Here is a 27256-nt window from a genome sequence, read left to right as displayed (position 1 = left end):
TCCAGTTTTTAATTGTATATTAGTACATTAATTTCTAGAAATACATATTTTTGAATTCTTGATATTACTAAAGCTGGTACTGGTGAGGCAAAGTTCATAATGATGTAGGAATTCATGTCTGAATATTTATCTATTCTATTTAATTCTGCTGTATTATTTCATTATATTGTACAATTTTCCTAACAACCCCAAGTTTTGATATTTTCCCTGTTTCTCATTACAAAACTCATCCTGTATTATTTAGGTTAAAATAGAATAAATAAAATAAAATAATGAAATGAAATGAAATGAAATACCAGAGAAAGTTAATAAAAACTTTTCTGGCATAGGAAGTTTTTTTTTTGTTTTTGTTTTTGTTTTTTTTTACACAAGTGATAGAACTCTTGTATTTAATCCCAGGTCTGTTTGATGTCAAATGTTCTTGGTAAGCTACATGGCACCAGCAGCTTTCTGGTTTCATGAAATAAAGATACATGCTTTGAAATTTGAACAGTCTATACTACTGCCAATCAGTCTTTCCTGGTGAAGTCCTATAATCATTTGCAACTGTATGGTTGCTTGGATGTACATATTTGTTATAATTTTATATCAGCTCCTTTACATTTTTCCTTCACACATAGGTAAAAGTGAAGGGGTGTCCCTTGTGGCTGACTGACTTGTCTGAGGACAGAATCCATCTGATGTATTCAGAACTAACAAGAAAAAAACAATTTAGTAAGACAAGTGTAAATTGGAAAGCGCACCCTTTCTTTCTTGCTTTTGAGGATGAAGTGATTTTTGGAAACTCTGTTAAATCTGTCATCTTCCAGGCAGGAATCTGAGAGGAGTAGATATTTGGGGGGATATTATTCCTTTACAGGTAGATCAGGTATATCTAGACATGATTCACTCATTCATTCATGTTGTCAACGTGAAGTCGTTGACCCCTTTTACCAAGTCCTCCTAATTGTTACATGTAATCATTCTGATCACTCAACTCTAAATGTTTACAAATTAGGCAAATAACCTGATGACATATTCTCATATTTTTACCTAAACTTCTCTATGAAACTTAGTAATATTCCAACAACTTCAGTGATCCTTAATGTCTGTATTCTGTCTCTCTGAAAGAACCGTATACTAGCATAACGTCCTGAAAACTAAGATTCCCATGTCACAGTTCAATTCATAGGCTTCATCCCCCTAAATTCTTAGTGATCGCTTTATAACATGCTGGGGAGGGGTCTACAGATGCTTTTATGCCTCTTGTTTCAGTAGTTCCTTCATTCTGTCTTCCGGGTTCCCACGTTTTAATGCCTACACTAATAGCAGCTTTGACATAGTAAAGGCACAATTCAATAAACGAAAGCTAAATGAATGCGCAGCCTAGGACCGTTACCTTCTGGGTGTGGGTAACGGTCCTGGGCAGTCCTCAGAAACCAGGATCGAATATTCTCATATTGGCAACGATTTTAGAATGCCTAAGCATTCAGAGAAACAGCTTCATGGAGATTTTCGAATCTGAAGTGTACCGAAAAGAAAATGTATCACCTTTCTCTCCAGGTGGCCATTGCTCCAGCAGGAATTAGAAGAGGCCTTTCAGGGAAGTAGGAACTGATAGATTAGGTTCATCTGAAATAATTTGTGGCTGTGAAAGATGCTGCTTTAATAATCAGGATGTTAGCCCCAGTGTTCTGGAGACATTCCAGCTGTCATTATCTCTGCCCACCTACTTTCCTCCCTGAAGTTTCAATGGAATTGTTTTTCTTCCCAGAAACTTAAAAAGCTAATAAGGCCATGTCGAGTTAAAGTAACACTACAATATTTTACTCTTAAATACTGGAATTTTAAGAATAAAATGACTATACATTTTCTTATGAAAGATTTAATTACATGCTTCAAATATTTACTCATATAAAGATAGTTACAGAGTCCAATCAACAGCATACTTGTGGGAAGTGAAAATTTTCAGAATTATTCTCTTTACAATATAATTTTGGGAAAAAAATCAGAAGACAACACAATTACACCTTTATTTGCTTCAGATAGCAAGGCTTTATTCTAAGTGTGAATATGTTTTGCGGGCGACTCATAAGTCTGAGGTCTCTGGATGATTTAGGTTTACCTGTGTCTTTAAAAGTCTCCTTGATGCTAGTCACAAAGTTGTAACAGCATAAGCGTGAAAAACATATTTTAAGAATTGCTGCAATATGGGCAATCCATTTTGTGCTTCAATATGTAAAGAATTCTAAAATTTTGAAGAAAGCTATGTTATTGCCCTGGCTTATTCGTCTGAGGAATTGAGAACTTTTTAAAATAGCCTAATTAATTATAAAGACAGTTAAAAAAAAAGTTGCTCAGAAATATAAATTTTTTTTTTTTTTACATTTTGAGCTATTATCCACTTACAAGTTGGAAAGCCATTGTTCAGCAATTAAATCTATCATATATATTATTTTTATTAACTTCTTATGTGACATCAATGAAAACATAGAATTTTATCACAATGTTTTGCAAACAGTGAACTCTTCCTCATGTTAATAGAAACATGACCATCTAGAGACGGAAGCATTGCTATTCTGTTACCATTTTAGTCTTACTGAGCTTCCTACTCAGAACAATATACTTCTTGCTACCAAATTTCTCAGGAATGTGACAAATGCCCCCTAGATATCATAAATTAGAGAATAAATTGGGAAGTGCTGTAACAGGACTCCTGAAGGTCATTTGAAGGGCTTTAGGAGGAACGCTCATAGATAACAGGAGAGTAGTTTTGGACCAGAGACAATGTCTATCACTACTGAGTTAATGATTAAGGATGCTTGGAGGTTGAAGTGAATGTCATTAACCTTCTCCTGCCAATGTTAGTAGCATAGTCAGATAGTATAAAGTGGATGCTTACTTTTTAAAGTATCATTTTCATAGGACACTTGAAATATTCTTTAAAGAAGCAACGGCCTTCTATGAAGATTAATAAATACAAATGAATGAAAAATGGAGTCTACAGTTCGTTAACAAACCACTGGTGAATGAGAATGAGGTCTTAATCTCAGAGCAAGTGTACTTTAATCAGTCCTTTCTGTGGTTGATTGCTTGCATCCTAGGTTGGGAATTTTGTTTCTAATTCAGAAAAGTCTCAATAGCAATATCTCTATTATTCTCTGGCATGTAGAACTTGAAACAGGAATTACAGGTACTTCAGGGGTAAGTGCTAGTCTCACTCATCTTGATAACAGCCACTCTTCCATTTGCACAGCCATTCCTGAATTATTTCTGAGCCAGAGTTTCTGTGTCTTCAGTATATCTATTTGTTAACATGCTGACTGACCCTACACATCCATTGCTTTCAAATATCCAACAGATACTACAGTTTAACAGCTGGGGGGGTCCTCATATGTACCTTCATATCTAAAGCTGTCATTTTTAGATAGGGAAATTAAGATATCCTTACTAAAATCATTTGGGAACATTCACAGACTTGGACAGAGTCTAGCAAGGGACATTGAGAAAAATCTATCAGAATTTTAAGGTAAAATTAAGTTCATTAAGATGATGTGGATGATAAAGAAATATGCACATTATCAAAGAAGATAAAGCACACTGGCTTTCCATTATATAGTAACAGCAAAGATATGGATATATTTACACTGCATAAAGTAAACTATACCAGTAGTGATAGCTTGTTTATTTCCTTAGAAATGAAGATTGATCTGTCTACCTACCTACCTGTGAGTTTGTTTACTGACGATGATAGCCCAGCAAACAGAGTCTCAGTAGCTCTGAGAGGACCGCTCCCAGGAGTCCAGCCAGTATTACTAAGTGAAGTTTGAAGACAGAGATGAGTATAATGTAGAACATACTGGCCAGGGCCCACCTGCTATGAATCTTAACTTCGCCTATTATAAATGGTAGTGTTTTAATCTTCTACAAACTCTTGCCTTCTGTGAGCCCCAGGAGACAGTTGAACTAGATCATTCTTCCAAGGTCTGAGATGTTACAACTCTCTAGAAGGGAAAATCTTCATTTTAGATTAGATTAATTAAAGTACATGTACATTTTAGATACAAGGAGCCAATTTAATGTTTACTGTATCAACTTACCAGCTGTAACTAATTTGAAATATTTTAATCAAGTCAAAGAAAAGGCATAAGTTAGATGATCCCCTATGTTTACATTTTATTTTTTACTTAGAATGTTCCTAGGTAATTAGATGAATATTATGCATAGTTCATCTTCACTCATTATTAATTTAAAAATTAATCATATTTTTTTACATTTTTGTTATTTTACAATGTGTCAAATTCTACTGTAGAGAACAATTTTTCACTCATACGTGAACATGTATATGTTCATTGTCACATTTTTTTTCGCTATGAGCTACCACAAGATCTTGTTTATATTTCCCTGTGCTATACAATATAGTCTTGTTTATCTATTCTGCATTTTAAAATCCCAGTCTGTCCCTTCCCACCCCCTGCCCCCTTGGCAACCACAAGTTTGTATTCTATGTCTATGAGTTTGTTTCTGTTTTGTATTTATGTTTGTTTGTTTAGATTTAGATAAGTGATCTCATATGGTATTTTTCTTTCTCTTTCTGGCTTACTTCACTTAGAATGACATTCTCCAGGGACATCCATGTTGCTGCAAATGGCGTTATGTTGTTGGTTTTTGTGGCTGAATAGTGTTCCATTGTATAAATATACCACAGCTTCTTTGGTCAGTCATCTGTTGATGGACATCTAGTCTGCTTCCATGTCTTGTCTATTGTAAATAGTGCTGCTATGAATATTGGGGTGCAGGTGTCATTTTGAAGTAGGGTTCCTTCTGGATAGATGCCCAGAAGCAGGATTCCTGGGTCACATGGTATGTCTATTCCTAGTCTTTTGAGGACTATCCATGCTGTTTTCCACAGTGGCTTTCCTTGCTTCCCTCTCCCACTCTTAATTATTTAGATGTCTTCTTTTACAAATTTGTGTTTATTCTTTTTGTAATTCATGGCAGTTATCTCCTCTCCAGTTATGAGTTTCTCATTTTTGTAGCATCCTGCTTCTTTTCTATTTAGAGTAGACCTGTGAATATTTCTTTTAGCATGGATTAGTGTTGCTAAACTCTTTTAGATTTTGCTTGTCTATCAAGTTCTTTATCTCTCCCTCTATTCTAAAGGATAACCTTGCTGGATAGCGTATCGTTGGCTGCATCCTTTTTTCATTCAGGACTTTGCATATATCTTGCCCACTCCCTTCTGGCCTGTAGTGTTCGTGTAGAGAAATCAGCTGAGAGCCTTATGGGGGTTCTCTTGTAACTCACTCTTTGCTTTTCTCTTGCTGCCTTTAGAATCATTTCTTTATCCTTGACTCTGGCCATCTTGACTATGATATGTCTTAGTGTGGGTCTGTCTGGATTTTTCCTGTTTGGGACCCTCTGAGCCTCCTTACTTGGATATCTGATTCCTTTAGGTTTGGGAATTTTTCAGTCATGATTTCTTCAAATACATTTTCAATCCCCTTTGTTTTTTCTTCCCCTTCTGGAACCCATAATATGCGTAGATTGGCATGCTTTATATTATCCCATAGGTCCCTAATATTGTTTTTGTTGTTTTTTATTTGTTTTTCTCTCAGCTCTTCTGATTGGGTGCTTTCTGTTGCCCTGTCTTCTAGGTCACTTATTCGTTCCTCTGCATTATCTAGCCTGCTTTGTACAGTCTTTAGGTCAGCTCTCATCTCAGCAAATGAGTTTACTAATTCTACTTGGTTCTTCTTTATACCTTCTATTTCATTTTTGACATATTTTATATCTCTAAACACTATTTCTTTTAGTTCCTTCAGTACTTTCACTCCTTCTTTGAAATCTTGATCTAGTAGGCCATCAGTGTGTATTATTTCCTTGATTGTGCTTTCAGGGGATTTCTCTTGATCTTTTAATTGGGAGTGGTTCCTCTGCTTCTTCATATTGCTCATATCTCTTTGGCACAGTGGCTTAAGGAGTATCAGTTATCTAGTTCTCCTGGAGATGGTGTGCTCTTAATGATTTTATCGAGAGGTCTTTGTGTCTTCACCCTGTTTTGTGAACTCAGCTTGTTGTTTCCAGAGGCCCTCTGTTGGTGCCCTCGTCTGTGCTGCTCCCAGTGGCTGTCGGCTAGCGGAATGCGCCCCCTCCCAACACTGGGTCAGGTGCTGAGCTTTTACTCAGTGGGCAGGCGGATCACTCCCCTTCCAGATGCTGCACTCAGCTGCTGCTGTAGGGCGAGGGAGGTGGGTGGATCGTGCCCCCTCCCGGCTCTATGGTCAGGTGCTGCATTCCTGCCAGGAACAGTGGTAGCAGCCCGCCCTCTCCCAGCACCGGTCGCTCCGCTGCTCTGTGCAGCTGCCCACTCCACCTCGGGTCGGCGCTCTGAAAGTGGGCTTGGGGAAGACCGCAGAATGGCTGCCCCTGCTCCATGCCAAATCTCAGCTCCTTATTTGTCTTGGTGGCACGAGTACTCTGAGGTGCCAGGGCAGAAAGATCCTATCTGCTTCGGGCTGTAGACAAGTCTCAGTCCTGCCTATGAGGTTGTGGAGCCCCAGGGTGTGGAGTCAGGTCTCGGCCCCTCCCCAACCCGGGCGCTGCGCACAGGAGGAGATGGTGGCTGTGGCTGCGCCCCGCCTCTCTTCTCACGAGAAGCATCAGTAATGGCAGTGCAGGTCTGAGGAGACAAAGGCTACGGCGCCCCTCCCCCCAGGGCACACCAGCTGTGTTGCTTTGCTTTTTTCACAATTTATAGGGGACTGAGGTTGTTCTGCTCTGTCCACCTTCCCAGCCATGGCGCGCAACCCCCTGCAGTCCCCTGTGGCTGCCTCAGTGCAGCCGCCCCAGTCCTCCGCCCGACTCAGGAGGCCTGTCCCAGCCCCAGCTGCTGGCTTGCGTCTCAGGCTGGGTGTCACGGGGACTCTTTGTGCCCATTTAACTCAGTTCTGTCGGTCAAGGGGTGCTCAGGGCAGATCTAAACCTAGGAGGCTCCCCTTCTGTCCCACTGGCCTCTCCGTTGGAGGGGGGGACCCAGCAAATGAGCACCAGTCCTCCTTTGCCACTCCCTCCCTGTGGGATTGGTCCCGCACTGTTTTGCTTTTTCTTCTTTCTTTTTTCCTTTTCTCCTACCAGATTTTTGGCACCTTTGTCTTTTGAAGGCGGCGATGTTCTGTCAGAGTTCAGCAGGTGCTCTGGGTGGCTGAGTGGGTCCATAGATGTGAGTTTTGGTGCCTATGTGGGAGACGGTGAGCTACAAGCGTCCTTCTACTCCACCATCTTGCTTCTCTTTCCCAGTCATATACTTAGAGATGTAAAGAACCTAGAATAGCCAAAACATTTTGTCAAAGATGAACAAAACTACCTGATTTCAATAATTATTATAATGGTGCAGTAATCAAGGCTGTGTATAATTGACATGCGGACCAAAAACAATAGATCAGCGTAATGAAAAAGAACATGGGCAACTCATTTTTAACAAAAAGAGGAAAATAGCACTTCAGTAGGTGGAACAATTGATAACCTTATGCAAAACAAACAAAATAAACCCCTTAGATTCATACAATGTACAACAATTAACTCAAATGTAACACTTACAGTGATAAAATTCAATTAAAATGCATAGGAAAAATGCATATGACCTTGTGTTTATACAAGCGCATTTTAAGATTTGATACCAAAAACAAAGCCCATAAAAGAACAAACCAATATATTGGACTTCATTAAAATTAAAAGCTTCTTTCCTTTGAAAGTCAATGTAAAAAGAATCAACAAACCAGTTACAGACTGGAAGAAAATATATATAAACCATATTTCTGATAAAGGACTTGTACCTAGAACTCTCAAAATTACCCAGTTTAAAACAAATGGGCAAAATTTATGAAAAAATCCTTTACCAAAGATGATGAGTCATTAAACATATGAAAAGATACTAAACATGAATAATCATTAGAAAATGAAAAGTGTAACCACAATGAGATTCCATTTCACATATATTAGAATGGCAAGAATTAAAGAGATTGACTATTAAAATTTTGGCAAGGATAAGGTGGAACTGTACTTCTCATACACTGATGGCAGGAATGTAAAATTATACAGTCACTTTGGAAAAGATGTGGCCATTTCTTTTAAAGTTAACTGGACACCTTCTGCATGATCTAGACTTCCCACTCCTAAGACTTACTCAAGATAAATGGGAGCACACACATGCATATATTAAGACCTGTACGTAAGTGCTCATAAGAACTTTCATTGTAATGGCTGGATGTTGAATGCAACCCAAATATTAATCAATGAATAAACTTGTAAACAAATATGTTATATCTATAAAGTTGAATACTATTTAACAACAAGAATGAAGAAACTATTGGTAATTATCCCTACATGGGTGAATTTTAAAATAATTATGGTTAAGTGGATTAAGTGTACAATTTATGATTTCATTTATATAAAGTAGTAGAGTTAGAAAATGCAAATGAATCTATGGAAAGATTGTAGACAACTCATCTATGGTTTCTCTGGGGATGGGGAAGGAAGTTAATTGGTCATAAAGGGGAGGGAGAGAGAGAGATTACAAAGGAACATGTACACATTTTTAATAATGATAAATACGTTTATAAAGATTTTGGCAACAGCATCTTGGACACATGCATGTATCAAAACCTATAAAATTATATGCTTTAAATGTGTGCAACCTATGTCAAAACTATTTAAAAATGATACTTAAGAAAGATTATTCAGACCTAATCTTGGCATGCAAGGTCCTAGTAATGTTATTAGTGTTAAATATACATTGGTGAAAAACTAGAGAACATGATAGTTTTCTATCAGAATAAACACACACACACACACACACACAAGGAAGTAAATAATCCAAAGGAATTGAAAATTTTTGGATCAATCTTTAAAAGGACTATGTAAATGTAGGGCAAAATGGAAACAGAATGGGAAAGACAGAAAAAAGTAGAAATAAACATTTTAATTAGCACTATGTTTTGTTGTGAATTTAAAAGAAGCAAAGCAATTTCATTAACCTCTTATTTGTTTTATTGTAATTTGGTTGGTTAATATTATAACTATAGCCCACACAAGGTCAAATATTGCTCCTGGTTCCTAGAGTTTGAGCAGTTTTAATTGCACACTGGAAAACCAGTATGTTTATGGTTTGCAGTGTGTATAGTGTTTCAACAAAGGAAAAGGAAATATCTTGAGTGTCATAAAATGAAAAACATAAGTACAAAAAATTAATTGTGAGTTTTCATCATAAGGCTGAATGACTTTCAAAAGCACAGGGGCTCTGTGCTTATCTGGACACTGACATTGCGATGTTTTAGATACATCACAGCATCGCTCTGACTTAACAACTTGGCTTCTTTAAAAAAGATATTGTATTATGAAAAACAATATTGAGAAAGAAAGAAAGACATGTCTGGAGACCAGTTTATAAACCTCCGTTTCCTTCTGCCAATAAATATTTTATTCTAGTTGTAGCAATGAAGTGTTGAAGGTGAAAATTGTTTATAGGTTACTTCTTATTATATTGTATTATGTTATATCATATCCAGTTATAGCTTCTCCACCTAGAATATTCTTTCCGAAGCTTCCATTTCTGGGCTTTGTTCCCCTAGCCTGCTTTGCCTGTTTAAGTCCTATTCGTCAGTACCCAGCGTAAGTATCAGCTCTTCTATAAACAGTCCCAAACTCCTTGTGTTTGTGACATATGTTATCTCAAGTTTACCGCTTCGATGGCACTCAGTCCACTATGTTATCTGTTATCTCTTCTGTCTTCTCCGCTGGGCCAACCTGGCCCATGAACCCTTTACTTGTATTCATGTACATGCAAAGAAACCATTCAAAACCCAACACGTATTTGACATAAGTGATTGAAAGGATTGAGTGCAATGCAATGCGTGAATTGTCATGAGAAGATACACTACAAAGATGAAATTTAAATAAATATATAGCTTCTCAAATAACTAGAAAAGTCAACCAGTTACATTGAAGGATTATGGAAATTAAGGAGCTCTTTTGTTCAAATCAACAACACAACTAAATACAGCCAGAGGAATTAGCAAGCAGACACAGCAGAACTACGGAAGAAATGAGTCACAGTTGCCCTGGGCAACTCCTACAAGCCATTGGCTGGAATCTGCTGTATCGTGTCCTAAAGGATAAGTCACTGGCCAGTCCTCTCCCATCCATACCAAAACAGCAGTATCTGTGGTTTGTTCGTAGGTTCAATATAGTTAGAAAGACCAGCTCTCCAAGCAAAATGTAGAATCAGTGTATGTACTTCCCTAGAAAGTATGGTAGGGCTACCAAGATACCCAAGACAGTATTTGGGGTCACTTTAGTCTTTCCCACATGGTGTATACAGCTCACAGACTGAGGAAAACCTTACCCTTTTATCACAGTGAGGGCTTTTCCATTCACACCTGCATTTCCTGCTACAGAACAGTGATCTCTATAAGGAAACTCATTAGTTTTGAATATTGATCATTTATTACCACTCATTATTACTGATCCCTATGCTTTCTATGAATGGACAATGAATTCTCAGTAGACATGTGAGGACAATGAAGACAGGGAAACTAGAGAAAACAGTCAAATAAACAAAGAAACCAACTTCCAAGAAAATAGAAAATGGAAAAAAGTATCTAGCTTATATTGTCAAAAATTCAAGAAAAGTTCACATTCATAAAAGAAAAATAGGCTAATCTGAATAAAAGAACATTCGTTCTTCCTTTCCGTCTGTGTTATCTTCAGTAGATCTCGTGACTTCTTCTGTGCCTGTAACAGTGCATTTACTAAGTTTTTCTCCCCATCTGTGCTCTTTTGTTGCAAGGTAGTTAAAAGCTTCAAGAAATATCACACTAACTTCTTCCATTGATAAAAACTGGTGAGACCTAAGCATTTATTATTCAACAAAGTAATCCATTCATCAAATATTGATGAAGCAGCAATGTGTGTCAAATACTTTTACAGGTTCTAAGAATGCATCCATGGGAGAAAAAAAGAGATAACCGACTCTCTTCATGGAACTTACATTTTAGGGAGATGAAACTGAAATGATCAGATGTGGTAAGTTTGAAGAAGAAAAACAAGGTAGGTAATGAGAAGAGAGAATGATACTATATTTTGATTGTCTTCTTGGGGAAGACTCTTCTGATAAAACTGTATTTAGCATTGACATGAAAACAGAGTTTGTGAACCCTGAGTAAAGAAATTTGCAGGCAGAAGTAACAGCAAATGTAAATCCTGTGCCAAGTATTATATTCTTGTCGTGTTCATAGGATAATGAGCCTCAGTGGCAGCGGGGAGGGAAGTAAAAGCTGAGTAAGCGAGGCCCCCGATGAACGGGTGTGAAGACCTCCCAGCTGCTGGCTTCGCGCGCCCATGGCAGTGGGACAGGGGCGGGGGCGTGGACAACAGTCACAAGGTCATCGCAATAACCCTACTGAACCAGGATGCTCAGGTTCTGGACGTATTCTGAAAGGGGAGCTGACAGAATTGGATGTAAAATGTGAAAGAAAGCAGGTAAGATTAAATGTTATTCTCCTTCTTTGGGGTACACATCTGCATACTGCACCGCTGGAACCGCCCTGGAAGGAGGAGGAAAGAGGTAGGGGCAAGGAAAGAACAATTAGGATAGCTAACATTAATTGAACATGTACTTTGTGCTGGCAAACTTCTCAGTGCTTTCCATGAATAATATCATTAGATATTCACAATAATTGTCTGAGATAGGTGCTGTTAATAACCACAGTTTCAGAAAAGGAAACTTACCCTTAATGATGCTATATTCCAAACCCTAAGTTAGTACACCTAGTAATTAGAGAAGATGATGACATCAAGCCATCTGACTTCAGGTCCAAAATAGTATCTGTAGGCCACCCGCTTTGGCATGAAGGACTTCCTGTCAAGCACTTTGCAGAGGTGCTCCTGTTTAATCATCACAATCAAGTAACTGTGAGAAAATCTTTACTTAACAAGGATGTTAAACTTACTAAAAATCACAGATGCTTCAAACATTAATGATTACATTTCTAGTTTTAAGTAATATGTATACGATATTAATTGAGCTATTACCAAACATAGAGGGAGATTTTATAATCAAATATTTCCAGATTTGCTGAATTAATTAGTTATATTGATTGCAGGAGTTTTTAGAATCTTTGAATATTATTATTACTCAAAAGGAGTTTTAGCATGCAACACGTTTCAGGCTTTTATTTGACCAGGCTCTTATTTTTGGAGTTCCTGGTTTAAAGTATTTTCTGCCATACGTTTTGTTGCATGTACCATGAGAATGATGACTGTTCCTAGCAACCAGATGAACCACATTCCTTGGGAATTTTGTTACCTCTTGGAAGAGAATTCATGGAGTTGTGAACGGCTTCACAAGGATCCTGCAGAATAACTTCAGCCACATTATTTTCCTTAGAAAAATTAGAAAAGTGGAGTGTTTGGAGTAGTAGATGAATAGTGAAGAGGGGAAAAAATAACTTGCTATAATTCCACCAGCTGTGGCCAGGACAGGGCACGATCAAATGCACCACATTCCCAGCCTGTATGTGGTAAAATCTGGATATGTCCACACTCATATCTTGTTATTCAGCAAATGGGTCACTCACTACAAATATTTATCTTCATTACTTGCATGGACTCAGATACTCCTAAAGAGTTATCTCAAGCCCTGAAAGACTCACCTTTGATAAAAACTGGGCCACTGATATCCTTAACCAACAGTGGTTTTGATTGTCTAAGCCACAACATACAAAAAAAGTTATAATTATTTTTTCGTTGGTGTCTGTGTTTCTGAGAAAGGATGAATTCCACAGACTGACATGTCAGAGCTAGGAATGTTCAGCTGCTAAAACTGATGCCGATTTATGTCTAAGACTGCCTGCTGGTAAAAACTGCCACACGCTGCATCAGGCTTGGCTGTTTAATTGCCATATGACATCGGACAGGTGACTAATAATCACAGTGCTGACCTTCTAGGGCTGTTATGCAGATGCTTGATGATGATGATGATGAAGAAGAAGAGAAGGGAGAGGAAGGGGAGGAAGGAGAGGAAGAAGAAGAACTACTACTACTTAGAATGGACCATGATATATTGCAAGAGGTAGGATTGCAAACTCATAGTGAGTGAACATGCCACAGTAATAATAGAGACAAAGTATGCATATTTAAAGTTGCTGTATTCGGATATACTTTTTTTTAAATCTATAAACCTCTAAAAGGTGGAGCAAACATTAACATGGCATCAATCCCTCACAACTGAGGTAAATATAATCTATTAAGTAACTTTTCTAGTAACAGTTTACAGGGGGCAAAACACAAGTGGATGCTCTGAGAGAAATGGGTAACTCTGAGTGACGGCTCTGCTTGGAACTTGCACCTACAAATAGTCATTAATTACTGAGCATTTTAAATGGTCATTCCAGAAATGATAAAACTCTCTCCATTTGGAATATTTATGTAATTATTGATCTGAATTATATATCCATTGATGTGCTAGCCCTTTCTAAGTGTGCATATTAATTTAGAAAAAAATACATTGTACATTTCTGCTTAAAATAGAACACGGTGTTAGAACACAGAAGTAACACAGTTGAGCCTTAGTTAACGTGCTGCTTACACCTGGAGTCTAACGGAGAGGAAGACACGTGAAAGGTGAGTGGTATTAGCCTTGTTTTTAATCTTATGGCTTGAGATTTAATTATGACACTAGCAGTGTCCCTGCACTGGGTTATATAAAGTCACTTCCCAAGGACCCATATCTGCAACCTCTTTCAGGTGTGAGCTAGAAATGCCATCAGCAGTTCTGTGACACACCGATGTCCTGATGCCCGGCAGCAAGAGGAATGCTGACGCTGCCTCTTACACACCTTTCATTCCTTCTGTTATGAAGCAAGGGAATGAAACTGCTGTGTTTTGAAACATAAAATTAAGAAACTACTGGTACAAATAAATTGGTTTTAATTCATACATGTCTTTTAATTCTTTCTAAGCCTGAGAAGATAATTTAAGCCCTCAAAATAAATATATGCTAACAAAATAGCTCAGCAACTCAACTCAGATGACCTTCTACTTCAGAAATATGTATCCCTTGGGTTTTTTTAATACACCATATCCTAAAATGCTTTCAGAATTTTCTCAAACTTGGTAAATATAATTCTCTCCATATAGATAGACAGACAGACATGTCAATGGACTGTCTGATTGACTTCTGTTTAATGGTGATGGTTTCTACTTTTCCCCCATGTTTTTTAGGAATTATAAACTGAACGCAACCAAGATCTATCTAATTCTTTCTTTCACAGAAACTTCTGGATGTATTTTTACCTAAACCTCCAAGCATTACTTTTTAATATGGAATCCTAGGAGCCTTACAGCAGTATTTTTCAAACTGTGACTTGACCTACTTACGGATTATGATGGAATAGTGGGTCATGAGAGCAAGTTAGGGGTGAGGCAACAATTTTTTAAATAAAATAGGATAGGATAGAACAAAACAGTAAAAATCAGAGTGCAGAACTAAAAGTAGATATATAGTATAAGATGTTGTCTCATGAACATTTTATTCCCTTTGGCACACAAGAGTGTGCGTGCCCAAAGTTGTTAAACCGTATTTATACTATGGACGGGTATGTAAAATTTTGATAGCTGCAGTGTGATAATTTATGTTTCTACTTCCCTTGTTTCACGTGCCCTAAAAATGGTCTTCCAAATTCTCTCTATGCACATTTTCTTGGGAAACGTATTTTGGCGTTCATCTGTTTATGAAAATATGTTTTTCAAAATGCTCCAGAGACATACTTATCCTAGAAAAAAATTTAATTATTATAGGCATAGCTTTAGAACAGGTACACTTTGAAATTTGAAATTAACAAATAAGTTTATATATCTCTCTATTCCACAAATAGATATACCAAAAATAATTGCTTCTGTGTTCCCAACTTAAATTTAAGTTCTAATCAGGTTACATACAAAATTTATTTATGTTCCTAAAAATGAAAGTATATTTACACTTATAAAGGTGTGAATAAAGCTTATTCTACATTTCAGTTTGCCTAAAAGAGTTTACATCTTCATAAAACAACAGCATGTCATGAATTCAATTTATCTAAATACTATATTTCCAGGCTTGTGATAATAGACATACAATATACTAAGTACATAATGAGGATGGTGGCCTGTGGAAAGTTGCAGGTGAGGGGAAGAGATGAAAGGTTATTTTATTAAAGATCTAAAAATGAGCTAAAAGAAGAAGCAAATGCATTCTGAACAATAATTTACACCACCTACCATGCTAGAGGTTTTATATCAGTATGTTCAGCACATAGGCAACACTCTGATGTGGATAATATTATTTAAAATTTGCAAATGAGGAAACCAAAGATCAATGTAGTGAAGGTTTTTGTTTTTGTTTTTGTTTTTGTTTTTGTTTTTGTTTGCCATAGGTCACAAAGCCAGTAAGTGGTGGGTCTTGAAGTTTATCACAGCTCTGACTCCAAGTCCACCCGTGTCACACTGCACAGAATACTGAAGGAGGGAGCAGGAATTCTCATTTCTAGTTCTCATCTGCAGGTAACTTAGGTAAAAGAGAAGCCAGTATTTTACACCTTCACACTATCCAATTCTACAGACTAAACTGGAAGTTAAATTATTGTGGAAAACAACCAGCCGTGCAAAAGAGATATTACATTCTTTAGTTCCACCCAATTTATTCTAGTACACTGGGGCCTCAAATGAGAAAGGAATGATTTAGCAGCAGGAGGAACTGAATGGAGTTGGAAAAGGTATATATAAACAAACAGGCAAATGTTCAGTTTTTATGCCAGTTTTGGGTGATGGCAGAATGTGTGCCTTGGGCAGACACCATCAACAGAGAAACAGATAACACACATATTTTAGCAAAGATCAGATCTAAGTTAAGAAATCAGAACCTGCAGGAGTAGCGGATGCTGTGATGCGCTTTCCAGATGCCCCTTCAAGACTGAAGAGCTGCTTTCCCATCTGCTGTGGCTGTTGCTGGCTGATGGCTCTCAACTGCCAGCCCTCCCTGGAAGCTGTCCTGGGTTGGAGGGACTGCCTTACTTCTCTCTCTGTGGGCAGCCTACGTTCGTTGGCTGGTAGCTTCCATAGCATAAAGACCTGGTTCCCTCACTGTAACACAGACTAATCTAAGGGGTCCATCTGGCCTCAGAAATTCCTTCCTTAATGTCTGGTCACCTGAGGTGTTCTTTGAGACAACCTTGCATCCAGAGCTTTCCCTCTGCCCAACCCTGCTGCTTTGTCATTCCTCTTCTACAGTGATGATGATCTCCAAAGTCCTCTCTTACCAAGTCCCTAAAATATATGCTCCACCTCACACTCTGTTTTCTGGGGAACCCAAGCTTCAAGGAGGCCTACAATAATCTGAGTCCACATCGACTGTCAGACACCAAGGGCTCCTTGAGCAAGCAACACTGATCAAATGATGAGGCAAATGGTCACACTCATTCAAAAGGTTAAAAACACACAGATGTGGGACAGAAAGTACTCAAAGAAGGGAAAAGGAAAGGGGATACACTGGACAGTGGCTGAGTCTGTTTGGATGAGGCCAAGTAGGAAGAAAAATGGCTCCCAAAGTTGTCTGCATCATAATCTCCACAGCCAATGAGTACGTTATCTTACATGACAAAAGGGACTTTGCCAGTGTGATTAATGTTAAGGATCTTGAAATGGGGAGACCGTGCTGGATACCCAGGGAGCCCAGTCTAATCATAGACATCCTTAAATGCAGAAAGCCTTTCCTAACTGTCATCAGAAAAGGAGTTGTGAGAATGGTCAAAGTGATGCAGTATCACTGGATTGAAAGTAAAGGAACAGGGGCAAAAGCCAAGAAATATGGTTACCATTAAAAGCTGGGAAAGGCAAGGAAACATTCTGCCCTAGAGACTCCACACAAAATGACGACAACAAAACACACACAAAAAAAACCCCCAAAATACAAAGACAGACTATTGGTATCTTAATTTTAGCCCAATAAGGCTTTTTTTTTTCTTCAATTCAAACTTACAGATCTATAAGATTATATATTTGCGTTGTTTAAAATACTTCTTTGGACTATTTGTTACAGCACCAATAGTAAACTAATCTATATTTGGTATCAGGGGTGACGTGCTGCTATAACAAATATCTAAAAATGTATAAATGGCTTTGGAATTGGGCAACAGGCAGAGACTGGAAGAATTTTGTAGATCATGATAAAAAAAAAAAAAGAAACAACTAGATGTCTTTGGGGAAACTGTTAGTCGAAATATTGATGGGAACTATTCTTCATAAGGACTCAGAAAGAAGCGTGGAGCAGGACTGAGAAAACATAAATCATCTCACAGAATCTAATATCACTGTGAACAGACTGTTAGGAAAATATGGACTTTAAAAGAACAGCTGGTAAAAGCTGAGAAGGAAATGAAGAACACGTTATTGGAAACGAGAGGAAATAACATCGTTGCTGCATAGCGGTGGAATGCGCAGCAGAACCGTGTCCTTCAGTTACGTGGACAGCAGAACTGGTGAAGGACAAAGCTGTACATTTCCTGGGGAGACGTCTAAGCAGAGTGTTGAAGGTGCAGCCTGGTTTCTTCTTGCTGCTTATAGTAAAATGTTAGAGGAAGGAGATTGACTGCAGAACTGTTAAAATAACACAAAAGTGAGTTTAAAAAAAAAAAAGCAAAAAACACCCCATTACTGCATGATTTTGCAAGTTGTCAGCCTATTCAGATTGTGGGGGAAAAAATCACTATAATGGAGAGGTTCACCACCTGGAAATCATGATCTAGAGGAAAAGTCAAGTATGAGGCTACACTCCTTCTTGCTAATACCTCAGAAGAATCAAAAGAGCATAATGTTCCTTTGCACATATGGCTCTTGGAGGAGATTAAGTTCTAACAGGTCACTTTAATCTAACTGGCATCTTGGGAAACCATACGGCATGAGCTCTCAGCCAACCCAACAAAAACCAAACACAGAAACTGGGTACTCTAGGAAAGATCTTGTCCAATGGAGGGGACACCATGACATAGATGGGAGAGCCCCAAGAGTCTCCAGAATTCCAGCCAACAGAAACACTGCTAGCTGGGAATGAAAGGGGTAGGGAGAGTAAAAAATTAACGAAGGCTGGCGGAACCACCCATTTCTACAGGCAGGAAACAGGCCGTTACAACTATCTAGCTGCAAAGCATGCACCACCATTTATTAAAAATGGAGGCTGCCGACCAGGGCGGAGCTACGAGCCCAGATAACTGAGCCCCTTAGGGTTACTCCCAGCACTTAAAACAGAGCTTCCCTGCCTAGACTTTGAATTTGCCTGGGACCAGTAACTCGTCCTCCTTCCATCTTTGACTATCTTGAGCCTGAATTCTGGGAACTGTTATCATGTACCTGTCTCACCATAGTGCTTTAGGAACAGGTAACTTGCTTCTCAAGTTCCATGAGTCCATAGATGGACAGGATGCCCAGCAGGGATTGTTACCAGGGAAGATCCCATGTCTCATTTAGATGATTTAGACGATGAGATTTTAGGCTTTTAGGCTAATGAGATTTAGATGAGACTTAAAGTCTTGAGACTTTTTATACTGTTGTGATGGGTTGAATATACTTTTTATATGGGAATATAAACATGTAATGTAAACAGAATAATGACCCCCTACATAAGTCCACATCCTTATCACTGGAATGTGTAATCATGTTATCTCACATGGATAAATGGATTCTGCAGATATAATTAAGGTTAAGGATCTTGAGATGGGAGATTATCCTAGATTAGATTATCTAAAGAGGTCCAATCTAATCACATCAGCCCATAAAAGAAACTTTCCTGGCTGAGGTCAGGCTCAGAGAGAGAGTCGATGTCAAAAGAATGGTAGAGAGATGCAGGGCCAGGAAGGAAATGGGCACAGAGCCAGGGAATGTATGTGGCCACTGGAAGCTAAGAAAGAGAAGAAAATGGATTCTTTGCTAGTGCCACCAGGAAGAAACACAGCCTTCCTCCCACACTGATTTTTTTTTAATTTTTAATTTTTTTTTTAAATTTTGTCTCCCACACTGATTTTAGCCCACTGACACCCGTGTAGAAATTCTCATGTACAGAACTGTAGGATAATAAATTTGCATTCTTTTAAACCATGAATTTTGTATAATTTTTATAGCAATGAGAAAGATAATACAACATTTATAACTATCACCCAGTATAGTATTTGGGACACCAATGAGAAGAATTAAAAGGTTAAGTATGACAATTGAAATGTGCTAATGAAGATTTAGGAGTCAATATGGTGTCTCCTTTGAAATATCTTCTCTATAATAGTTGCTGGAATCCAAAAAAAAATCAAGATTTATGAAATTGTAAATTAATGTTTATATATATATAATCCTAAATTGAAACCTGACATATATATGTTACATATGTTCCTTTTCACTTTTGACCTAAATTATTCCCATGAAATTTGGGGTGCTGCTTTTTACGACAAGGAATTTGTATTCACTTTGATTATTTTATATTTTTCTTTTTATATGGAGCATGGATGGCTTTAGCTTTTACTTTTCATAATAACAGGTACTTTATTGACTGTAATTATAAATTTTTTTTCTTTTCACTGAATTCAAAAGAAACCACTTCTTTGATCTCATCTGATTTGACTGAAAAACACTTACTCTGTGAAATGCTGACAGAGCTGTTCTCCAGAAAGAACAATGTCACATTTTAGGGGGTGTTGGGGAGAATGCTTATGGAGGGTAGGGTTTCACTGTTGCAAACTTAATTGTTCTGAAGTAACTAAACAGGCAGAATTAACAAGTAAATTTGAAACAGTTACAGAATTTATACATAATCCAGATTGCTGGCAATGTTTCATACAGACATCGAGTTTATAAGACAGTTTTAACGCATCATGTAAATAGAAATGCAGAATAAGCAGTGTGCTTTTATCTTTAGAAAAGTAAGTAAACATATGCTGTTTGAAGGATAATTTTCTAATCTTTAAGGTGAAATGAAATTTCCTGTAATCCCTTCCATGATTTATTGCTGTCTCATGAGCCAGACTCAACTCTAATTTTTTCCTGTAATATTTCAGGTCAGCCTTTTTCTTTCTTTTGCTTTTCCAGTTGTTCACCATATGATCTTCTGCAATTTTTTCAAATACAGACAATACGTATGGATTCACTTATCTGAGCACATATGTGTGCCTGTATATATACAATTTCTGATTGTTGGTTTGGCTAGATACAGAATTCTCAGAATGAATTAATTTTCTCAGAATTTTAATGGAAATTTAACATTATTTTGTATCGTCATGTATTACTGATAGAAGTTATGCCAATGGCTTGCATTCATTTGTAGGTAACCAATTTCATCTTCCTGAAGGTAATATCATCATCAATGGAGTTGTGAAATATATAGGTACCTATTATTTAACATTCCTTCTGTTTATAATGAAGCGAACTCGTTTTCATTTTGAAAGCCTAAAATTACTAAGATGTTTTAGATCAGAATAATTCTCCTCTAGCATAATGTTTTAAAATTTTTTAAAATTTCTTTTATATATTTTTATTGATTTATTTTTACTGGTGGGGGACGTAGTTAGATTTGTTTATTCATTTTTAGAGGAGGTTCTGGGATTGAACCCAGGACCTTTTGTAAACTAAATTGTGCTCTACCACTTGAGTTATACCCGCCCCTCATCACATTGTTAATAAATGCTTCATTCTCTCCTTTCAGCCCTCCCAGTATGTGGATTAATACTCCACGTCTCTTAATGTTTTCCTATTTTCCATTGTCTTATTATCTTGGACTCAGGATTTCCTCCTCCCCCCAAAAAAAAATCTGTGATTACTAAATAGGTAGATACCTGCATCCATCCTATTGTTTACCTATCCTAATAAAGTTGTATTTTGTAATTTTATTTTACATTCTCAATACATTTTTGTTGTGCTTCTTTACTACTTATTTCCTAGAGATAATGACTATTCACGTCTTTCTAAGAATATGACTAGAGTTTTTTTTAAATTTTTATTTTATGTCCCCTGGGTCTGTTTCTCTATTTGCATATTTAGCTCTTTTATCCAAATAGTTTTTTTTTCTATCCCTAAATTGCAGGTGGTTGGGATGGCTTGTTGTGTTTTTAAGTGGGAAATCAGGCTGCTTAATAGATACCTGGTAGGTGTTTTCTCTGCAGGTATGTAGGCCTGTTTCCCCAATATTTCCCTCCCCTGGACGAGCATAAACAGCAGACCTTATTAAACTGGTTTGTGTTAAGTTTGCCATACATGTCGACTGACAGGTTCTGCTCTAGCATGTTATGTAGCAGAAAAACTAGGCACCCACCAATCTCCAAAATAAGAAGGTAAAATCATTTCATGTGTAGAACCTTTTTGTTCTCTTTTTCATTATTTAGAAAGCCCAGCTATGCTTACTTTTCCCTCAAATCCTAATACCTACACATGGGCCCTTCTTCTGGTCAGAACTGAGGCTCGCTTTAGAAAGACAATGTTCATGGGATAGTAAATTAGATGGAGCTTTTAGGAAAAAGGATATTTTTTACTTAGAACTTGGTATGTCTGAAAATTTCTTTTCCTCTTGCTGACATGTGCTCCACCTTGTGTTGTATGTATGGGGGCTCTGATTCTTTTACTCTGCTTTTGATCTAATCTCATTTGCCTTCTATATCCCAGGAATTCTTTAATTTTTTGGCTCACTAGTGGCATCTCTTCATATTATGGAGATGTGTTCTATCATAGGAGTGGAAATTCAGGATGCCATTCATCAGTTAATCTGCACAGCAACTCTATAAGGAAATTTTAAAAAATCAGCCAAGAAACTAAATGTCTCTATGTCATAGTTTCTGAGTGACAGAGCTGTAATTTAACCTTCAGAGTCTCTATCTCCATATTCAGATCTCTCATTCTTAACCAGAGATAATCTTGAATTCCCTTCCATTTCAATCAATTCCATTGAAGTCAGCAAAATGTACTCTGAATGTCTATAATGTGAGAGTACTATTAAAGCAATGAAAATACAGAAATGGCTAAGACAAAGATCCTATTTTCAACGGATTCACACTTTTGTATGCGGAATTTAGTAAAGAAGGAAAATCAGTGAAAGCAAAGACTAAATTTACTTGCCATTCAGTTTTGCCTAAGATTGTACTGGTATAGGTAAACTGACAAACATGTAAATTAGCAGAAGAATCGAATAGCCATTTTTCCAAAGAGGAAAGGCAGATGGCCAACAGACACACGAAAAGATACTCAACATTGCTAATGATCATGGAAATGCAAATCAAAACCACAATGAGATACCAATTCACACTGTCTGAATGTCTATCATCAGAAAGAACACAAATAACAAATGTTGGCGAGGACATGAAGAAAAGGGAACCCTTGTACACCGTTGGTGGGAATGTAGTGTGGTGCAGCCACTGTGGAAATCAGTATGGAGATTTCTCAAAACACTAAAAATAGACTTACCATATGATCCAGCAATCCCACTCCTGGATATATATCTGAAAAAAACACAAATTCAAAAAGATACATGCACCCCAATGTTCACAGCCATGTTATTTACAATTGCCAAGGTATGAAAGCAACCTAAGTGTCCATCAACAGATAAATGGTTAAAGAAGGTGTGATACACACACAGTGGATTACTACTCAGCCATAAAAAGAATGAAATTTTGCCATCTGCAAAATTAGAGGTTTAGAGCGCCTTATGCTAAATGAAACATGTCAGAGAAAGACAAATACTGTATGATATCACTTACATGTGGAATCGAAAAAGTTTTAATTTTATTTTGGTGAGTAAAACAAAACAAAACAAAAAAAGAAGCCGATTCACAGATATAGAAAACAAAGTAGTGGTTACCAGTGGGGAGAGGGAATGGGGAAGGGGCAACATAGGAGTAAGAGTATAAAAAAATAGGGATTATTATGGGATTATATGAAATCATGTGTGTGAAACTCTTGAAAATTTTAAAGCACTGTAGAATTTAAACACTCTTTCATTCAATTTTTAAAAACTGTAAAAAAATAATAAAAAAACAAAACCCTTAACTTCTAGCGATTAAAGTTGAAAAACATTCATTATGAATACTCTATATATAAGAGAAAATAATGAACGTGTTTCTTTTCATGTCTTGATATAATCTATAAAATACTGCATATTTCAAGTAATATACAAATGATAGAAATAAACCTATTCATATATACACAATAAGGATTAATGTTTTTAACCTATGTCTTACTTGTCAGAGTTAATTTGCAACAAGGAGGCAAGTGGAATAACAAGTAGCATTATTCATAAATAAAATACATAAAAGTATATTCAGGAAAACCATGCTGTTACTTAACTGTCTAATTTACGCTCTGCCTATTCAGTTTGAGTAAATAGTATTTTAAATTTTCCATGAAATGTGAGATCTTAGCACTTGTCTGTCTTTAGTTTCAGAGAAACTGAAATCAAAGGAAGACTTGTCCTTGGACACATATACACATACAGGCACAACCAAGCCTGCTTCTTAAGTCACTTCTCTGAGTCCCTTGTCTGAATGGAATGGGAAGATGGGAGATCTTTGAGTCACTTAATTTTCCACGTTTTCCTTGAGGGAAACTTTTCCTTTAGTGTTATGGAAATATGATATGTCAGTCTATTATATGATTCCTTTGAAAAACAACTTAGGCTCAGAAGGGCTAGACGATACTGAAACAAATGGAACCTGAAGAGATATTTTCTTACATGTCATCAAATCTGTTTCATTAAAGGCACAAACTAGGGGATACCTAATAAAGTCAATGAGGTTTCTTTGGTTGTTGACATCTTTCATATTGAAAGGAATACTGCCAACGTTTTCCCCTATCATTGGAATTTATGCAGGAAGTAGACTCATATCATCATACGGTACAGTGGAATCTTATTTTTCACTCTTTCTACTCTAGTTCCAAAGTAAATTAGGTGACTGAGAACAATGACACACCATTATTAACTGAAGGTAAGTAGAATTTTCCATGGAATCCAGTACTGATTAAGGGAAAAGACAATATTAAGAGATATATTTTCACATCCTCCAGGTTATATTGATGATCTGAGGAAGGAAAAAACTTGTTTCTTGTGCCATGTATGTGCTCTTTACTTGCTACAGATTCCAATTACACTTCAGTAGAAAACCAGCAGTAAGAAAACACCACAGACATTATTGTTCTAGACAAAGCCCACCAGAGGTTACTGAGTAGCAGGTGAAACTTTCAGAAGAAACAAGATATTATCATACTTTCAAAATATCTACCCCAAGATATTTATTAACTATAAATGGAAAGATAGTAACACAGCAAACACTATTTAACCAAGTAATCACAGTTAGCATCAGCGGTAAAATATATTGACATTGTTTTTGATACCAAGTGTTGAAGAAGGACATATTCTTAACCTTAGACCAATCATGAGGAAACATCAGAAAAATTCAAATTGAAGGACATTCTGGAATATAATTAATCAATTATACTATTCAGAAGTGTCAAGATCATAAAAAAAAAAATAAGGAAAGACTAAAGAACTGTTGCAAGTTGAAAGAGACTTAGGGAAAGAAAAGTGCAATGTCAGATCCAGAACTGGATCCTGAAACAAAAAGAGGACATTAGTGGAAAAACTGGTGAAATCTGAATATGGTCTGCAGTTTAATAAATAATATTATAACAATGTTGGTTTGCTAGTATTGACAATTTTACCATGCTATGTCAGATACTTACCTTTGCAGAAGCTGATGGGATAGATACAGGAATCTCGGCCGCTTGTAAGTCTAACATTTCAAAATCAAAAAATTTTTTAATCATTTGAGAAGAAAAGGCAGAGTCTGAGGGAATACACTTTCTCCATCGAACTTTTAAAATTTCACTGACAGAAAAAGACTAGATTTGGAGGCTGCTCTTTAATTCTATCAGGAAATACACATGTTTCCATGAGAAAGAAAATGAGGCCTACAAGGAGAGTGGGTGAGGAAAAAAATGGGAAGGTTTGAGGGTTTTTCATTCAAGGATATGTCTACTTATCATTCTTCCTCAGAAATGGAAGGTGGGGTTCCTAGCAGCAGTAGTCATACAGAACAGGAGGCGTTTAGACTTGCTCACCGCCGAAAAGGGGGGACTCTGTCTCTTCCTAAATGAAGAATGCTGTTTCTATGTAAATCAATCAGGAATTGTCAGAAATATGGTCCAAAAATTATGAGATCAAGCTGAACGCAAAAACCAGGAATTAGCAAACTCCTGGGCACAATGGAATAACCTCTGGAGTTGGGCCTCCTGGCTCCTCCCCCTAGCAGGCCCCCTCCTTGTGATCCTTCAAGCACTGCTGTTTGGTCCCTGCATCCTTAGTCTCATTACCCATTTCATTAGCTCACGAATAGAGTCACTGAGACTATAGCTAGTAATTACTCAGTACAGGCCCCTGGACCAGGAAGAACCAATGATGAATAAGGGACACCACTCTAAGGTTGATGCTCCTTACAGATGTTAAAGAGAGCATTAAAAGAGGGGAATGAGGTGGGAAGCCCCATAAAAAGAGCGGCAGGACCCCCTAGGCAGGGCTGCTGCTCTCCTCCCAGCAACGACTGGTTCCCTTGCCCAGAGGCTCTATCTCACTTTTTGCCTCTAAAGCGGCTAACTTACACCTAGAATTCTATTGGTGCCCTGAGCTCACTTCTGATTGGCTATTTCCTTCACTCCTGATTGGTTATTACTCTCGCTTCTGATTGGTTATTTTTCTCACTTCTGATTGGTCCACCTCCCTAACTTCTGATTGGTCCATTTGTAGTACTTTATTTGCATGGAGCTCACTCCTGATTGGTCTATTTCTACAAAGCTTGTTCCTGGTTGGTCGACTTCTGTTGTACTTTATTTGCATATGATGTTGCAAAGTGTAAGACTGGCAGCCTATAAAAGGCTTGTGTAAACCTACAGATTGGGTCCAGAGCTTGAAGTGTTAACTCCTCTGGCCCCCTGGCGTAATAAACCTGAGTTCTCCAACTCTCTAAGTGCTACTTGGTCTCTCGCCCGGATCCAGGTTGCTGTCACAACTGAGTTGTAACACTTTTTTCCACAACAATTACACGGAGTCAGCATGGGGTCAAACACAGAGAGAGCATACGTTAAAGACCGTAAGTTTCAGAGGCAGACCAATCATCTGTCAAGTCCTGAATATTCTACCTGGTAACTGTGTGACCAGTTTAACCATAAGTTACGACTACCACCATGGCCAGTACTACTACTACCACAACTATCATGGCTACCATGACTACTGTCACCACTACCAGTACTAATACTACCACTACCACTACTACTATTACTACCATTACTACCACTGCTATCACTACTACCATCACTACTATCACTACCAGTACTACTACCATCACTACTACCATTACTTCCACTACCACTATCACTACCATTACTACCTCTACCACTACTACTACCACTACTACCATTACTACCACTACCACCACCATTATCAATACTACCGCTAATTCTCCTCCTCCTTTTTTAGTGGCAATAATACTTACCTTGTAGATTTCTCAAGATATTACTGAAGTCATGTAAACACTACAAATAAGAGCCATTAATCTCATGTCTCTTTAAAGCCATACATTTCTTATCATTGTATCATTACATAAAGTTTAAAAGAAGAGAAAAATCACATCCATTTTAATTTACCAAAAGGTATGTGTGATCATTTTAAGTTTTATGGTTATATATTTTAACATGGTTGTGATCTTAGTGTATCATTTTTATTTTCCATTTTCGCACATTACTGTTTATGGCTTTTTCATGTTGGTACAATATACTTAAAATGATAATTACCTCTCCTCATTGGAGCATTTTAGTTTATTCCCTTTTTTTTTAACTATTGTAAGCCATGTGTGTTGCATTGTTTGCATTGCTTTTTTCCTTAACTTGGATTATTCCTTTTATAAAGAATTCTGTATCAATGTCTGTAGCTTTTTTTTTTAAACTCAATAGTTAAAAATTGACCCTCTTTCTAGATTTTTATTATTTTTACCTGCTACTTTTTAGATATCTGAATACATGTATCTTAAAGCACTTGATTTTCTTGATGTTATTATCAGAAGTACTTTCTTGTCAGTATCAGACAAAGCAAGGTTATTGGCATGATCCTTCCTTCCAGTACAGGATTACAACCCTGGTGCAGACCATGTATAACCACCACTGTTTAGTTATATGA

General features: G+C 37.3%; 2 long non-coding RNA genes across 3 annotated transcripts in view; one reads left to right on the top strand and one right to left on the bottom strand.

Annotated features, from left to right (window-relative positions):
• Window positions 1-1844: 1844 nt before the first annotated feature.
• Window positions 1845-27256, bottom strand: part of LOC141577559 (uncharacterized) — a 545046-nt gene continuing 519634 nt past the window's right edge. Inside the window, exons 4-5 of one of the 2 annotated variants that reach the window (XR_012506813.1) lie at window positions 22501-22535; window positions 1845-7303 (exon numbers count right to left, since the gene is read on the bottom strand). This is a non-coding gene — a long non-coding RNA (uncharacterized LOC141577559). The remainder of the gene's footprint in view (window positions 7304-22500; window positions 22536-27256) is intronic. The other variant, XR_012506814.1, reaches the window with a different exon arrangement.
• Window positions 11971-16138, top strand: LOC141577395 (uncharacterized). The gene is made up of 3 exons (XR_012506271.1): window positions 11971-13108; window positions 13567-13659; window positions 15450-16138. It is a non-coding gene; the product is annotated as an uncharacterized LOC141577395 (long non-coding RNA).

This window comes from Camelus bactrianus, chromosome 4, assembly GCF_048773025.1.
Source record: "Camelus bactrianus isolate YW-2024 breed Bactrian camel chromosome 4, ASM4877302v1, whole genome shotgun sequence".
NCBI lineage: Eukaryota > Metazoa > Chordata > Mammalia > Artiodactyla > Camelidae > Camelus > Camelus bactrianus.
Note: the sequence above shows the minus strand (reverse complement) of the source record. Positions and strands in the feature narration are given on the sequence as shown.